A 16,102-nucleotide genomic window follows, 5' to 3' on the forward strand; every position below is an offset into this window, starting at 1 on the left:
GTCACCACCGGTGCAGTCACTGTCCTTAGAGGGATTGCCTCTGGATAGCGGGTAGCGTGGTCCACCAAAACCAGGATAAACCTGTTGCCTAAGGCGGTTTTGGGGTCCAAGGGACCAATGACGTCGATGCCCACCGTTTTAGAGGGGAGTGCCAACGACAGGGAGTGGGATCAGGGGGACCTGAAGCCATTTCCCTGTCTTCCCACTAGCCTGGCAGGTAGGGCAGGCCCTACAGAAGCTATCTGAGGCTCCCCACATTTTAGGCCAATGGAAGTGGGTGACAAGCATGGCAAAGGTTTTGTCTTGGCTCAAATGTCCTGCCAGGGGGATGTCATGAGCCAGGCCCAGTAGGAAGGCCTGGTAACACTGGGGGACAACCAGCACACGTGCTGCCCCAGTGGCCAGTACTTGAGGCTCACTGTATAGGAGATCATTCTCCCAGTATATGTGGTGATCGCCAGAGGCTTCACCTGCTGCTTGGGCTGAGGCCTGCTGCCTCAGTCCCTCAAGAGTGGGGCACTCCTTCTGTGCTTTGCAGAATTCCTCCCTGGTTGGCCCACCCTCTACTTGCCAGCAAGTTCAGGCAGGTTACCCAGGTCGGCAAAATCCTCTCAGGTTGGCTCAGGGACCTCCTACTCTGGGAACCCCGTCCACCACTGTGGGAATATCTGGGGTGGGTCTCCCACGCCCCTTGCCCTTCTTCTGTGCTGCTGTCTGGGCCATTGCTCCAGACGCCCCTGATTCCCTTCCCGGGCAGCCATGGACCTTTTGGTCATGGAGACCCACTCAGGCAAACCTAACCTCTCCAGGGTGGCATCTGAGCGCTTCCTCCTTCCAGGCAGTATGCTAAAGATCATTGCCTAACAGACAATCTACAGGCATGGCAGGCCTCACAGCTACCTTTAGAGTACCAGAGGACCCCCCCCCCCCCAACTCAAAGGGAACCAGAGCCACTGGTAGGTGACTCTCTCGATTGTCAGCGACTATGACCTGGTGGAATGTATTAGGGATGACATGATCTGCTGACACCAGCTGACCCTTGACAGTAGTCATACTGGCTCGTGTCATGCAGAGCCTCCACCCTTTGCCCATCAATTGTGACCCACTGCCTATACTTCGCAGTATTGGCAGGCATGTGGGCTTTTGGTACCATTTCCGTATCTCCTAGGGAGACTAGTGACACCTCTATCTGCTCCCCAAAGCTAACGGGGACTGTCCCCCTCCCACCCCCAAAAGCGCTACACTAGCCAACCCGGGTGTCTGCCCTCCAGTGGGGGGCTGTGTCTTCTTGGGACACTGGAAGTCACCCTTAGAGTGTCCATGCTTGAAGCACTCTAAGTATTTGGGGATAAATGTCCTTGGTTTTTATCAAAGTATCCTGGCTTTTTCTCAAATGCAGCTCGGGACTGGGAATTGTATTGGGGACCTTTGGAGAACTCCTTATGTTTAAGTTTCTCCCCCTCCCCCGTCTTCTGTTGGAAACCCTGATCACCTTTGTGGGTCGTGTTCACCCCCCCCCCCACTACCCCCTCTCAAGGTACCTTTTTGGACACTGGTGCTAACCCAGAGGTCCGCCTCCTCAGCAAGCTTCCTAGGGTCAGTCGGCTTACTGTCTACTAAGTGCTGACGCAACTCTGTAAAATAAAAACTGAGCATATGCTCTCTCAGAAGCAAATCATGTAACCCTGTGTAATCATTTACTTTGCTGCGCTGCACCCATCCATTCAGTGCCTTATTGGAGAAATCAAAACAGTCTACCCAAGTTTGTGTGAGTTTGGTGCTGTCCATGAAACTCTGACGGTATTTCTCAGGAGTCAGCCCAAACTTGTCAAGTAAACCAGCTTTCATGGGTGCATATACATTTTGATCTTTTGGATCTAGTGTCAGAAGTGTGCCCCTCCCCACTACTGGTACATAAAACCACATGGCGCCCAACACCCCCCTTACCCCCCCCATTGCTCCTCAGAAACCCCATGAGCCCTTAGTCCAACTTCATAAGCAGCCAACCACTTATCAATGTCATCTCCCACAACATAACTTGTCACTACACATTTGGGTATACAAACCTTCTTTTCCCCAACAGGTCCTGCATGTATGCTGCCACCACCACTGCTGGACTCCGACTGTCTTGCCTTGATATCCAGCTCCTTGAGACTCAGTTCATGAGCCAACAAAAGTTTCTTTTCAGCCAAGGCGCTCTCATCTGCTGCCTCCGCTCTGTCAGCTTCAATTTTTAACTTTGCCATTTGTAATTGGAACTCTCTCTCTCCTTTCCTCTGCGGTCAGGCCATGGCTAGAGGCACTGGTCCCTGGTTTGGCAGGAGGCACAATCCCAGTGGTAACATCCTCCACTAATGGCAAAGAAATCCTCTGAGGGGCTGTCCTCTGGATCCTCCTCTTCAACATTCTCATCAGAATGGGTTTCTGCCCAGGCCCTCAACCCCATTTGGAATTCTTCTTTTCTGGAGGCCTATTGGGTAGGTACTCCCATATCCTTGCAGAACCCCTTCAGCTGTTTAACAGTATATGTCTCTGGCATAGCTAGGTCAAAATCGTCCTCTCCTGCTTGAGACACAGCCAGAGACATGTTGAATAAGGATTTTAGTTAAATGTCAGGCAGAAAACAAAATTGTAGAAAAATATCAAGTTGACCTTCCACTGTGGGTAGGTAGTGAACACTTGGCTATTGTATGTCACTGCACAAATACAAGTCCTATCCTCACCGTTGGTCACCAATGTTAGAAATGGGGTCTTTGATTGGCAGTCAGATTACCCGCTGTCTAAGCAAGGACCCTCACTCTAGTCACGGTAAGTGTCACACAATCCAAATGATCCTGTGCCCACCCTCTGGTAGCTTGGCACTGAGCACTCAGGCTTAACGTAGAAGGCAATGTGTAAAGTATTTGTGCAATAAATCATGCAATAACACAGTAGAGCACCACAAAACTACACCACACAGTGTTTAGAAAAAATATATAATATTGCATCTTGATCGGTTTGACCTGCATCTTATCAGATAAATATTATATATTTTTCTAAACACTGTGGTGTATTTTGTGGTGCTCTACTGTATTATTGCACAAAGCTGCCAGAGGGTGGCACAGGATATTTTGGATTGTATACGACTTACCCTGACTAGAGTGAGGGTCCTTGCTTGGACAGGGGGTAACCTGACTGCCAACCAAAGACCCCATTTCTAACAGTTTGCCTCCGCAAAGGATGAGAGTTGGCGATTTACTAACTTCTCCGAGATTTTAGCAGGAGCAGGCAGAAATGAAATCAGCCTGAGGTTGCTGAGTACACTTGGGTCTGCCTTGGGTTTCGTTACGAGTGGAAGCAGGAATGCCTGTTTCTAGATAACAGGAAAGACCCCAGATTTCAGAGATGCATTCCCAATCTTATTGAGAAATGGGTTTCCCTGAATGAGCCAGAACCAACTTTTGATAATGGGTATTACTCACGAGAGCAGGTAGGAGACTATCAGGTGGCGTTGTAGGGTCTACTCTACCGACGTTCCTTAGGAACGTGGAGTAAAGCTTTAGTGTTTTTGCATATAAAAAAAAAACAGAGCCTAGTACATAGATTTGGTGAGCGGTGAAAGGTGCATTTAGCTGCGTCATGCGAGATGAACTTCTCCAGCTGCGCTTGAGATTTTTACAGCAGCTCTTCTCAGCTATTGGTGCAGGGGAAAACCAGGGAGCCGAAGGCTTGCATCTTTTGGCTGTGTGTGTTTTCAGGGGAGCAAGAAGATCCAAGGCCTTGGAGGTCCATTGATTTAGATGGGGTTGCATCACTCTTGGGAATTCCTGAAAGTGCAGGAGGGGAGGATTGGAGAGAGAGCTCTAGGGACTCCGTAGTCGCCTTTAGCCAGTTTCTCCTCAATAAGGGTGTGGTACTAGTCTCTCTAGCTGGTTTCAAGGACTGTCAAAAAAGAACAGAACAAGGTAATGATCAGTCAACTCCAAGCGAATAGGGTCGGTGACTAGGAAGCAGGTAATAGTGGAGAAGATTAAGTCCAGTATGTGGATTGCTTTATGGGTAGGGGTGGTGACGTGTTCAGGCCTGCGAGGGTCTGAAAAGGCTGTAAATTTAAGTGTAGATTAACTTAAACATGCAAGTTATAGGGACAAAAATGGTACTAAATCAGAGTTGGTTAAATCAGACCTATAACCGATTGATAGAACTAGTGACGCCTGAATGCTTGCATGTAATTTTATCTAACTGTATGGGCTATCGAAATGATAATGATACAAATGAATGTTAAGGAGAGCAGTGCAACCTTTAGGGACTAGATAACTCAGCACAAGCACGGTGATGCCAGGACGCCTACTTTACATACATTTAAATAACTGATACTGAGAAAACTTTAGATCTGTTCAAAGTGACCCCATATTGTACAAGACTTCAAAATCAAAGCAACGCTTTGTAAGAAAAGTGCAATGCATTTAACATTACAAACTGAAATTAAAATATTGAGACTGGGAACGGACTCATGAGCTTATTTTACCAATACTGTTTAGATTATGTATTGACCCATTTAAGATAATTGCCCAAATGTATTTTTACCATTATGACACGTTATGCTATTAATTAATATATATGTAAACGTTTGATGCGATCTTGATTCCACACACCAGTGATTAATATCTCTGCTGTGCAAATTATTCTTTGAGGCATTGCCAGTAGGATCCCTAATATCAACTAAATTAGCAAGAATGGTATTCATGCTCAATTTCTGTCAGCAGATTTATAGGACTGATGTAAAGTGAGACTGTATGCAAGCATACTACATGTGTTTGTAATTAATAATATTGTAACTGTACTCATGTGCTCATGTTAGTTGTTAAAAAATATTTTTAGAAAATGTCTAGAGAACACATGAGGCCCAGAGAAAACAATCCAATTGTGAAACGCGCGTTGGCTCATTCATTAAATGAAGCATATACATTGAATTAATATAGATTGAATTAGAAATGCAGTGCCCTCAAATCCTTATTTGAAAGTTTTTTTACTAATATCAGCTATCCTGTCCTATCATCTCAGGTTGTTTGGACTACAGGATCATAACAGTGATGTATGTCTTGTAAAGAACCTTCCTCTATACATTTTCTACATCACCCCGCTTCTAAAAAAAAATACTTTTATTATTTCTCAATATAATCGTCTCATGTTGATTTTTCCTTTGAACAGTTATTAAGATTGGTCTTATTTTACAACCTTTTTTGAATATACATTTCTAGCTATCTCATGCCATTCTTTTCAGCAACAACTCTTTAATGATTTTCCTTTTATTTCCTCTTTGTTCTCTTTATATCTTTAGTAAGGTATTTTGGCTCCTTTTTGACCAAATTATGTCTAACTTCACTACTCAGGCCATCATGACTGTAGTTTCTAGTTTTTCACTAACACGAGGCAAAGATTTGTGCTTGCTCCTAGTCATAAAGATCAGGCAGAGATGGACTGGCCGCAGAGTCCATTACAAAAAGAAGAGACAGCCGTGCAAATTTGACGTTCATTAAGTGGAAGAAACTACATATAAAACAGAATAAACAACTCTTCCCCATGCCCACTCCCCCCCCCCCCCCCCCCCCCAGTTTTCAGTGGGTTGCGATGCTGCTCAGTTTCGAGATGCAATAGTATTATGCTAGCACTTCAGATACATTGAAATTCATTTGCAGAATTGAGCAGATGACAATCTTTCACAGTGGTAGGTGTCTAATTTTTTACCTGTAGTGTATCCACTTAGCTTGTTTTCTTTAGTGATTTAGTCCTATTTCATGTTAAAACCAGGTTCTGTTCTTCTCTTTGCCAGGTTAGCTTAATTCTTCTTTTTTTTTTTTTGGATACAAGTTAATTGGTATGTCTGATAAATCAAATACATCAATCGTCCTTTTTTTAGGTTGAGCCTAGGCAGCACGCAAGCGCTGTCTCTCGACCTGTTGTAATCTACATCTGTGGGCTTTCACCGCATCCATCACTTTCATTTGTTCCTTGGCCTGCCTTTCAAACTTCCCTTGACTTAGTAGGTAAATGCTTTATGTTTGTCCCGCCTTGAGGCTGCTTTGTTATTGTCTTGGAGACTGACCCTTTTACATGGATCATTGCACGAGTGGCCATATACGTTAGTGTGGCGCACTACTTTTTTCTTTTGCCTCGCTGCTTTGCGCTGTGTGTCAATATGTTGTTTGTTCCTCTTCCTTGTTTTGGGGAAGCAACTTTTTCTTTGTGGTGTCTGTGCACAATGAATGCAAGTTGGAGGGGGGTTGTTTTTGATTTATTTATGAATTTTATCTAAAAAAGGTTCACAGAGTGCAAACTTGATTGCAGGAGTGCTTTACATGAGTACCACTTAGCAAGTTTAGCAGTTGAAAAATATACAAACTGGGGCATTTGACACAGAAAAAACCCCACAGAAATTGTCAAAGCGGCTTTCCCAGCACAGAGGAAGAGCCGATGAACTCTGGAAACTCACCCTGTAATGCTTTGCAGGACATTTCTTTTTCAATTTTTTTTGCCCATAACTCACCCTGTGGTGGTCCTATGACAATGGGACCACCACCAAACCGTTCTGCATGACAGGCTCTTTCTGTCTAGGGGTCCCCACAGTAGGTAGGGGGATCTCAAAATAGTAACCTCACCCACCAGTCTGTTTTTAACCCCTTCGCTGCCAGGCCTTTTCCCCCTCCTGTGCCAGGCGTTTTTTTGCCTATTTGGGGCAGTTCGCGCTTAGGCCCTCATAACTTTTTGTCCACATAAGCTAACCAAGCCAAATTTGCGTCCTTTTTTTCCAACATCCTAGGGATTCTAGAGGTATCCAGACTGTGGGTTCCCCTGAAGGAGGCCAAGAAATTAGCCAAAATAAAGTGAAAATTTCGTTTTTTTTCAAAAAAATGGGAAAAAGGGGCTGCAGAAGAAGGCTTGTGGTTTTTCCCCTGAAAATGGCATCAACAAAGGGTTTGCGGTGCTAAACTCACCAGCTTCCCAGCTTTCAGGAACAGGCAGACTTGAATCAGAAAACCCAATTTTTCAACACAATTTTGGCATTTTACTGGGACATACCCCATTTTTGCAATTGTTTGTGCTTTCAGCCTCCTTCCAGTCAGTGACAGAAATGGGCATGAAACCACTGCTGGATCCCAGAAACCTAAACATTTCTGAAAAGTAGACAAAATTCTGAATTCAGCAAGGGGTCATTTGTGTAGATCCTACAAGGGTTTCCTACAGGAAATAACAACTGAAAAAGAAAAATATTGAAATTGAGGTGAAAAAAACATAAATTTTTCTCTACGTTTTACTCTGTAACTTTTCCCTGCAATGTCAGATTATCGAAAGCAACATACCGTTAAGTCTGCTGGACTCCTCTGGTTGCGAGGATATATAGGGCTTGTATGTTCATCAAGAACCCTAGGTACCCAGAGCCAATAAATGAGCTGCACCCTACAGTGCGTTTTCATTCTATACCGGGTATACAGCAATTAATTTGCTGAAATATAAAGAGTAAAAAAAAGCTATCAAGAAAACCTTTGTATTTCCAAAAAGGGCACAAGATAAGGTGTTGAGGAGCAGTGGTTATTTGCACATCTCTGAATCCCGGGGTGACCATATTAGCATGTGAATTACAGGGCATTTCTCAAAGAGATGTCTTTTTTACACACGCTTCTATATTTGGAAGGAAAAAATGTAGAGAAAGGCAAGGGGCAATAACACTTGTTTTGCTAATCTATGTTCCCCCAAGTCGCCTGATAAAAATGATACCTCACTTGTGTGGGTAGGACTAGCGCCCGCGACAGGAAACACCCCAAAACGCAACGTGGACACATCCCATTTTTTTGAAAGAAAACAGAGGTGTTTTTTGCAAAGTGTCTACCTGTAGATTTTGGCCTCTAGCTCAGCCGGCACCTAGGTAAACCTACCAAACCTGTGCATTTTCGAAAACTAAAGACCTAGGGGAATCCAAGATGCGGTGACTTGTGTGGCTCGGACCAGGTTCTGTTACCCAGAATCCTTTGCAAACCTCAAAATTTGGGTAAAAAAACACACGTTCCTCACCTTTCTGTGGAAGAAAGTTCTGGAATCTGAGAGGAGCCACAAATTTCCTTCCACCCAGCGTTCCCCCAAGTCTCCCGATACAAATGATACCTCACTTGTGTGGGTGGGCCAGGTGCCTGCAACAGAATAAGGCCCAAAACTTGTAGAGCTAGAGGGGATAGCACAGCGAGTTTATAAGGACATATTCTTTTATACATCTTTAGACGGACTCTGCTTTGGGGAACCACATAAGTGAGGTGTCATTTTACTTGGGAGACTGAGGGGAAAACTGGGGCGTAGGAATTGTGTGCTGGAGCGGTGATCCTACTAAGAAAAGTCAGGAAAATATGCTTTTTTTATGCAAATTTTGAGGTTTACAGAGGAGTCTGGGTAAGAAAATGTTGGGGGAGCCACGCAAGCCAGACCTCCCTGGACTCCTTGGGGTGTCTAGTTTTAAAAAAAATTCTGGGTTTTGTAGGTTTCCCTAGATGAAGGCCGCACCCAGGACCAAAAACATAGGTGGGCCCTCCCCCCCCCAAACACAGGTATTTTTGTAATATATAATTTTGATGTGTGCACATACGTCCGTGATGTGCCAAACACTAAAATTGTGAAAAGAAACACACTTAGGTTATGTGAAAAAGACCCCTCACCCACCAACCAAGTTGGTGGCATGCTTCATCATCTGGGTCCCACCCGAGGCACGTAGCGTGTCACAGGTGTGCTGCGACGCCTGATTACAGCGGAGAAGGTTTTGTCATTTTTACCACACATACTGGTTGGATTTGGCACGAGGGTGAGTGATGGTTCAGTGGATCAAATTTTATTAACAAGAGATTTCACAAAAATGAAAAGCACTGTTAATAACTGAAAGGCAAAAAACTGAACTAATGACTCACAGCTCGTGAGTTGTAAAGCCGCGACAAGGCACCAACCGCTTTACAGTCCATTCACACACCTTTCATACATGACACGCACAAGACCATTCACACCGCCAGCCACGGGCCCAGCACATTACAACACTCACATCGACAGACCGCGCCACTCAAGGGCCCATCACTTACATACACTCACATGCCTGATACAAGAATCACACCAGCTGATGGGAGTGTGGACTGGTGTTTGGCTGGCACCGCCTTCCAAGCGCCACCCCAAGCACACCGCCTTCCAAGCGCCACCCCAAGCACACCGCCTTCCAAGCGCCACCCCAAGCACACCGCCAGCCAAGCGCCACCTCACGCACACCGCCAGCCAAGCGCCACCTCACGCACACCGCCAGCCAAGCGCCACCTCACGCACACCGCCAGCCAAGCGCCACCCCACGCACACCGCCATCACTTTTTTTGTTTATAAACAACAAAGAAACCACTAATTATAAAATAAGCACAAAACTACAAACACAAAAGCTCTAACTAAATACATGACAGAGATGCCAACCGTGAAACATATGAAAATATAAAACAGACGGCTTACGCTGACTGTATTTCCCAGAAGTTTTTTGTTGGTATGGTAACTTCTATAACAGCTGGGCACACACAGCACAGGCTTTGAAGGACATTCGGGGCAGTACATCCGGCTTTCTCTCCGGATTAATCTCCGGGCACATACTCTACATTTCTTTGTGGGCAAGTCTTTTTTTGGGAGTGGGAGGAACGTGATCTGGAAAGTGCCGATCTTTCAATCTAGCCACATCCTCCACCACTTCTAATCTAGGAACTCTTGCCGGTTCCACCACAATAAGGCTTTCTATTACCGACACCTGAAATTTAAAAAATGTCATCCTTGACTCGGGCGAACAATCCTTGTATACAATAAAGGCATTAAAAGTTGCCAAATGAAATAAATGTAGGGCCAACTTTTTATACCACACAAGACTTACGAAGAGCAGTGTAAGGTTCCAACCTCTGATCTACTCTATCAACACCACCTATGTGCCTATTGTAGTCCAAAATGCACGCAGGTTTGCGCACTTCCGCAACCTGACCCCAAACAGCCACAGGGGAAGTACTCATCATGGATGTTCGATAGCATGCACACATCTCTCCTGTCTGAAAATGTCATAGCTAGCAGCTCATTATTCCGCAAGGCACTGCACTGTCCCCTCACAAGTTTCTTACAGACAAGCTCCCTTGGATAGCCTATCCGGTTAGAACGGATTGTGCCACAAACAAAAATGTCCACTCTAAACAACTCCTTGAACAACTGCACTCCAGTGTAGAAATTATCTATGGTACAAATGGTGACCTTTGTTAAACAGCCGTCTGGCAAGTTCCCACACAATTTTTTTGCTAACTCCAAAAGTGGCCGGACAACCAGGAGGGTCAATACTGGAATCCCTACCAGTGTAGACCCGGAAATTATACACACATCCTGTACTGCTTTCTGACAGCAGATAAAATTTAATCCCATACCGTGCCCTCTTACTAGGAATGTACTGCTTAAAAACTAAACGCCCCTTGAAAAGGACCAAAGACTCGTCCACACTTATCTCTTTGCCTGGAACATAGACCTCTGAAAACTGATCCACAAAATGATCAAGGACAGGCCTAATCTTAAAAAGACGGTCACAATCAGGGTGATCTCGTGGCAAGGCTAAAGCATTGTCTACAAAATGCAGCATACGAAGAAGAAGCAAATACCGATTACGTGTCATAGTTGCAGGAAATATAGCGGTTGCCATCAAGGGACTAGTAGACCAATAAGAAGCCAGTGACGGCTTCCTGATCAACCCCATCAAAAAAGTCAAACCTAAAAACCTTTTCATCTCTTCCAGATATGTGGGAACCCACTGAGTAGCTCTAGACTGAGGCTTAAGTCTGGCAGCGTTGTCCCGCAAATATTGCTCTGCATACACATTTGTCTGCTCCACAATCTCTTCCAAAAATACATCGTCCATAAACAAGTGAAAGAAATGGACAGGCAAAAAGTTTTCCATATTAACTACACCCTGGGAGACCAGTAAATGCAGGTAACTGTGGCTGCTCAATGTTTGGGGCAATCCAGGTGTCGGGTCTTTAATGGGAAACCCTTCAGCCCCAGGCTGATGCACTCTTGGCACATCAATGTCCTCCTCTAACACAGGCCCTTCATCTGCACTGAGAGTAGCTTCCTCATCAGAAGAATACACTCGGACAGAAAACTCACTTCCAGAATCTCCTGCTTCCTCCTCTGCCTCAGATGCAGAGTCAGTGTCGTAATCATGGTCTGAAGACGACTCAAAGAGCAAGCGAACAACCTGCTGAGCGGTCACTTTGCGGCTAGCCATGATCCTCACTAACAACAAATGGATTGCCAACAACAACTAGCACTAAAATAAGTAATAAACAAAGTGTAGCTTTATCACAAAGAGTTATGTACTACAAAAAACTATACCACTCACTTGCCTGAAAAAGCTACTCACCAAGCAACTACTCTGCACAGACAAAGCAATCACCAATGATATCCTACTAAAAAGAAAAAAGCAAATTAGACATGACAACACAAACATCACTGTGCTCAAATCTAAGGACAATGTCAAACACACAATACTGCATTTAGTACACCACCTACAAACATGTCATTCATGCATGTCAGCAATACTCCTTTGGAGTAAATTGCTTTCACTTACCTAAAACATGCAACTATGCAAACCGCAGGACAACTACTGCCAAAACCGCAAGGATCCACAGCAAAGGAAGCAAAAGCATTGAACTAGAAGAAAAAGAAGAAATAAATTGTTATAATCACAAATACTTCACCAGTTGACAAATACCCCACCACCAAGAACTTAGAAGTTGTCCCTGGTACCTAAGTGGCTCCTGCCCCCCTCGGGTAAATAAATTGGCCATTCTGCCCCCAAGGGGGGCAGAAATGTGCAACACCTCTGTGCCCCCTTTAGGGGGCGACCCTTCCCAAAGGGGGCACCCCCAGCACAAAAAAAAAAAAAAAAAAAAATCCCTGGCGTATTGGTGGTTTCTGCCCTCCTTGGGGGCAGAGGGGCCTACAAAAATAGGCCCATCTGCCCCCAAAGGGGGCAGAGATGGCCAATACGAACTTTCCCCACTTTAGGGGGGTGACCGTTGCCCAAGGGGTGCCCCCAAACACACACACACACACACCACACAATCCCTGGCACCTAGTGTGCTTCCACCCCCCGGGGGTGTCGAAACATTAAAAAAAATAGCCCCCCAGGGGAGCGACCCTTGCCCAAGGGGTTGCCCCCAAAATAAACAATAAAACAAAATCCCTGGTGTCTAGTGGATTTCGCCCCCAACCCCTTTGGGGGCAGATCAGCCCAAAAATTGGCGATATGTCCCCAGGGGGGGCGAAATACTAAAAAAAAAATGGACCCACGGGGGGGGCGACCCTTGCCCAAGGGGTCACCCCCAAAAAACACAATAAAAACAAAATCCCTTGTGTCTAGTAGATTTCGCCCCCCCAAGGGGGCAGACATGCTGAAAAATCGGCGATCTGCCCCCCCGGGAGGAATACTAAAAAAAAAAAATAGCCCCCCAGTGGGGCGACCCTTACCCAAGGGGTCGCCCCCAAAAGAAACTTTACACTAAAAATAAATCCCTGGTGTCTAGTGGAGATTCCTGCTGTGCCCTGCCCGCGATCGTGGAGCAGGAATCTTGTGAAAACAGGCACAGGGGGAAAGGAAAAACCCTGTCCTTTCCCCCTGTGTCTGTTCCCCCACCCCCCAAACCCCAAAAACGGAAAGGACTCACCTTATTGGTCCTTTCCCCTCTACGTGCTGGAAGCAAATGGCTTCCAGCGCGTCCGGCAACACTTGATGATGTCATCGGATTGCTGGGTGGGGGGGGCTCAGGGGTGGAAGGGGAAGGTCTGCCCCTTCCATCCCCGCCTTGGGTGGGAGGGGGGTGCACAGGGGGAGGCGCGCTAGCGCTCCCCCAAGTTCCTGTGTGCCTTGGACGGGGTGACCTCGTCCAAGGGAACTGTAGCCTTGGACGAGGTCACCTCGTCCAAGGTACAGAACGGGTTAAGCTCTCTCATGGCTGGATCTTTTGTTTTACGCTGGTTTGTAATAGTATTGCAGTAGGCCTTCTAGGCCTGAAAATGTGTGGAGTTACGCCCTCTAGGGCTTACATGTTTGGTTACACTGCATTACTTTCTGCCATTCTGTCTCTTGTTGTTATGCCCTCTAGGGGCTGCCTGTATGGTTATATGGCCATGTTTCTTAGAAATGCTATTTTCTTTTTTTTTTATGGTGTCCTCTAGGGGCTGTTCCGAGCATTACAATCAAAATACTACAATATTCGCTGCACTCGAAAACTTGCTCCATAATGCTTTGCGGGGCATTCGTTTTACAAAACATTTTGCCCATAGCTCACTGTGATGATCCTAGGAGAATGGGACCACCATCAAACTGTTCAGCACAACATGCACTTTCTGTCTAGGTCATCTCTGGGTCCCCATACTAGGCTGGTTGCGGGGGGGGGGGTGCCCAAAATAGTATCCTCTCCCACCATTCAGTGTCTTTTTAAGCTCTCTCGTGGCTGGAACTTTTGTTTCACAGCTGGGTGTAGTTTGTGTTTTAAGGCCCTTGATTATAATATTATTGCAAGAGGCATGAAAATGTGTAATGCATTTCGCCCTCTAGGGGCTAAATATATGGTTACACTGCATTACGTTCTGTCATTCTCTTTTCATATGGTTATACTCTTTAAGGACTAACTATGTGATTACATGATCATGTTTCTTACAAATTTTATTTTTATAGTGGTGCCCTTTAGGGGCACTTTTGAGCATTACAGTCAAGATACTACAGTATTCGCTACACTTGGAAACTAGTCCCATAACGCTTTACAGGACATTACTTTTACAAAGCATTTTTGCCCATACCTCACCGCACAATGTGCTGTTTCTGTCTAGGTCATCCCTGGGTCCCCAAACTAGGTTGTGGGAGCCCAAAATAATAATATAAAAAAATAAACAAAACCAATATTTTCAATGGCAATATATTCTTTTTTTTGCTGCAGATGGAGGAAGAAGGTAAATGGAAGTGCTCTAGTTATATTTCTCCCCTCTCCCCCAACCACCCCCACACACACAATTCTGCCGCCTCCTGGGGGCTATAAATGCTGTCAGGTGCACAATGGTGGAGTATCGTCCAGCGTGCCCCACTCTATTCCCTTTCTGACTTTTGCCCTGGTGGGTTTTTTCCTCCTTTAGATGGTAAACACCTGAATTTGCCCACCTATCGCCCCATCCTGGGAGCAGGAAAGGGAAGGTTGGAAAGCCTAGAGGACAATCAAGGAAACTTGAGAAATAGAATGATATGTGGCACTTGCTAATTCTGACACTGGACTACAGCTTCTATCTCTGGGCACCAGACAGTCTTTCTACTCCCCTTAGAGGTAAAATTGTAGGGTTCTGATCCTATCCTCCTGTCTGTGGGGTCGAAAGCCTGGCAGACATTAGAAATTGGTGTCCAAAAAAGAAATAGTGCATGGATGTGGAATTTGGTAAAATATTTTCTTCTCCAGGGGGTTCAGTGCTTTTGAAATCCACTTGTCCTGTAAAGAAATTAAATTCGCTTTTTTTTAGGTCAAGTGTAAACGGGCAGCCTCTCGTATACATCTTCTGTAGGCTTAAAGGCAATTTATTTGCTCTTTTGTGTCATTTAAAAATCCTTCCATGCTAGTGGTCAGGCATGCCTCTTTGTCCCTCCTTTTTCTCTTTGGGAGCAGGGACCAACTACTGTATAATTATGCTTTTGTCCTGTTTAGCTCTTTCTTAGGGGACTTTTTTTTCCGTTTCCTTCTTGTGTTCAGGGAAGCTTCCCTCTTCATATGCAGAGCATTCTTGCTCTCAGCTTAGCTGTAAATAAGGCTGTTATCTTGGTCACATTTGCTCTTTGTTGGCTCTCTATATGGTCCTCGGTGGTGGGAGTGAGGGTGCTTGTTTATTTTATTTCTTTTACTTTTGGTCCCGCACTCCGAAGGTATTGGAGCGCATGCTTGACTGTGGTTCCCGAGCTTGAAAGTCTTCAAAGTCGCCCACTCTATCCATAACAGCATGTTCTATCCTAGTCTTTCCTTTCGATGCCTCTCTATCGCTCCCTATCTTTCAGTCTCTCCCTTTCTCTGGGGCTGCCTGTCTCACCTTAGCTTTAGCTCCATGTTTTACTCTTTCTCCATCTCTTCTGGCCATGCGCCATTGTTAATGTCTCACACAAACAAGCAAACATCCAGTGGTCCAGTTTATCTTTATTTTTTGCAGTTTTATATTGCGTGAACTAGAGCTAAAGATATTGGAGCTCTTTACATGAGCACCAGTTGTGTTACACAAGGACACATTAATTTTGTTTTTCGTACACATTGGGAGATGTTGTTGAGCTGATGCAGACACTCAAACCTGGTTCCCCAGTGTCAAAGTCCGGAGCTCTGGCCGTTGCACCACATTTTCATCATAAAAACTGGAAACATTAATCATTGACACTCTCCTCGTAGCCTCTGACGTTCCTGATAAAGTTTGCTGTTTCTGGCATTTGGCTTGCGTGCCAACCTCATCAGAGGTCACCTCCCATCGCGCTGGAAGCATGCTCTTCGAGCGCTATGCGAAAGAGAAATGCTAAGCATTTTTCTTCCGCTCCGGAAGGGAGTCAGGCAGAGACCTCAAAAGAAAGGAAAATGAGAGGCTTGATCGGGCTGCAAAAATGGCCACTAGACACCGGGGAGTGTTTTTTTATTTTTTTTATTTTTTATTTATTTATTTATTTTATTTAGTTTTTGAAATCTACATATGAAGGGAAGCGACCCCTTGGGGGGCATATCATTATTAGGATTTTTTTGTCCCTTGGGGGCACAAACCACTAGGCACCATGGATTTTTTTTAATTTTTTTAAACACATGGGGAGCAACCACTTAAGCAAGCAGGGAGTTTTATTTTAGGCCATTTCTGCCCCTTATGTTTATTAAGCCGATCTGCCCCCAAGGGGGGGCAGAAACCACTAGACACCAGGGATGTTTATTTTTTTTGTATCAACTTTACGCAAGGGGAGCAACCCCCCTTAGGCAAGGGTCGATCCCCTGGGAGGCAGATTTATTTTGGGCCATTTCTGCCCCCCTATGGG

General features: G+C 45.3%; 1 protein-coding gene across 1 annotated transcript in view; it reads left to right on the plus strand.

Annotated features, from left to right (window-relative positions):
• AP1G1 (adaptor related protein complex 1 subunit gamma 1) overlaps window positions 1-16,102 on the plus strand; it is a 707,422-nt gene that overhangs the window by 12,719 nt on the left and 678,601 nt on the right. The gene's annotated exons all lie outside the window — the stretch shown is intronic.

Source organism: Pleurodeles waltl, chromosome 12 (genome assembly GCF_031143425.1).
Source record: "Pleurodeles waltl isolate 20211129_DDA chromosome 12, aPleWal1.hap1.20221129, whole genome shotgun sequence".
Lineage (NCBI taxonomy): Eukaryota > Metazoa > Chordata > Amphibia > Caudata > Salamandridae > Pleurodeles > Pleurodeles waltl.